We start from the raw sequence: 2318 nt of genomic DNA on the forward strand, positions 1-2318 counted from the left end.
ACACCAACCCTTGGACAGCTGGGGAGTTAGGGGGGACATAGAGCTGAGTGCAGGGATGGATCCAGAGGAGGTGCAGTGATGCACTTGCACCCTCTTCTGATTCCTGCTCCATCCAAAGTTTAAAACCAGCTGCCCAGTCATGGCAGGAGAATTTTTAGTCAGGCAGCCCTGCGAGGATCACTTGACTTCATGGCTTCTTGTCATCTACCTGCTCCCTTCTAAACTCTTTATCCCACAGCTATTAACTACCCTCTCTCCTTTTTAATTGTCTTGATGTCACAAAGCTTATGACCAGGAGCAGCCAACAGGCAGCAGAGTGGCAGGATAGAGGCTAGCTTGATTGGTGGAAAATAGACTCATAGAAAAAGAGGGTTAGAAGGGACCTCAGGAGGTCATCTTGTCCAACTTCCTGCTCAAAGCAGGACCATTCCCAACTATGTCACCCCAGCCAAAGCTTTGTCTACCTGGGTCTTAGAAATCTCTAAGGATGGAGATTCCACAATGTCTCTGGGGAGTCTGTTCCAATGTTTTACTAGTGTGAGAGTTTTTCCTAATATCCAGTCTAAATCCCTTGCTACAACTTGAGATCATGGCTCCTTGTTTTCAGTGATAGCAGATAAAACAACAAGGAGTCATGGTCTCAAGTTGCAGCCAGGGATGTTGAGAAGAAATTCTCTCACTAGGAAGCTAGTAAAGCACCAGAACAGGGTCCCCAGAGGCACTGTGGAATCTCCATCCTCAGAGATTTCTAAGACCCTGGTAAACAAAGTCATGCCTGGCATGAGATAGCTGGGGCTGGTCCCGCTTTGAGCAGGAGGTTGGATCAGATGACCTCCGAAGGTCCCTTCCAACCCTCGTTGTCGATGAGTCTATGAGCCAACAGTGTGCCCTTGTTGCGAAGAAGGCTAATGCCATACGGGGTGCATTAGCAGGAGTGTTGCCAGCAGATAGAGCAAAGAGATTATTTCCCTCTATTTGGCACCAGTGAGGCCACATCTAGAGTACTGTACGGTGTCCAGTTTTGGCCCCCCACTACAGAAAGGATATGGACAAATTGGAGAGATTCCAGCAGAGGGCAATGAAAATGGTGAGGGGGCTGGGTGATATGACTTACGAGGAAAGACTGAGAGAACTGGGCTTAGTTAGTCTGCAGAAGAGAAGACTGAGAGGGGATTTAACAGCAGTTTTCAACTACCTGAAGGGTGCGTCCCATCCAAAGAGGATGGTGCTGGACTCAGTGGTGGCAGATGACAGAATAAGGAGCAATGGTCTCCAGTTGCAGCAAGGGAAATTTAAGTTGAATATTAGTCAAAACTTTCTCATGAGGAGGGTAGTAAAGCACTAGAACAGGCAAGGCAGAGAGGTTGTGGACTCTCCAGCCTTGTTGGTTTTTTAAGACCTGCCTAGACCAAACCTTACCTGGGATGATCTAGTTGGGGATGGTCCTGCTTTGAGCAGGGGGTTGGACTAGATGACCTCCTATGGTCCCTTCTCACCCTCCCTATGAGTCAGTGGGTGCATCTACACGTGCACATTTACTGCGCAGTAATGGCTCATCTACACGTGCACGCCCACACTGTACAGTAACTATGGTGACTTATGCTGACTTGGGCATAAATTTGCTACTTCATAGTTTCCTAGTTTCATAGTTTGTAGGGTCGGAAGGGACCTGAGCAGGTCAAGTCCAACCCCCTGCCATGGCAGGAAAAAGTACTGGGGTCAAACGATCCCAGCGAGGTGATTGTCTAGCCTTGTCTTAAAGACCCCCAGGGTAGGAGCCAGCACCACTTCTCTTGGAAGTTGGTTCCAGGTCCTAGCCACCCTGACAGTGAAGTACCGCCTCCTGATGTGTAGTCTGAATCTACACTCTGCCAGCTTGTGACTGTTATTTCTTGTCACTCCTGGTAGTGCTTGGGGGAACAGGGACTCCCCCAGTGCCTGCTGGTCCCGTCTGACAAGTTTGTAACAGGCCACGAGATCCCCCCTCAGCCTTCTCTTGTGGAGGCTGAACAGGTTCAGGTCCCGTTGCCTCTCCTTGTAGGACCTGCCCTGCTTCTCCATGCTGTCCACATCCCTCCTGAAGTGCGGCGCCCAGAACTGGACGCAGTACTCCAGCTGCAGCCTGACCAATGCCGCATAGAGGGGGGGGCACCTCCCTGGACCTGCTTGAGATGCATCAGTGGATGCATGACAAGGTGCAGTTGGCCTTCCTGACTGCCTCCCCACACTGCCGGCCCATGTTCATCTTGGCACTTGTTAGTGTTGAATCCCATCCTATTCTTGTCCGCCCACCCCTGTAACCTGTCTAGGTCTGATTG

Source organism: Crocodylus porosus, unplaced genomic scaffold, assembly GCF_001723895.1.
Source record: "Crocodylus porosus isolate Cpor-Errol unplaced genomic scaffold, CroPor_comp1, whole genome shotgun sequence".
NCBI classification, from domain to species: domain Eukaryota; kingdom Metazoa; phylum Chordata; order Crocodylia; family Crocodylidae; genus Crocodylus; species Crocodylus porosus.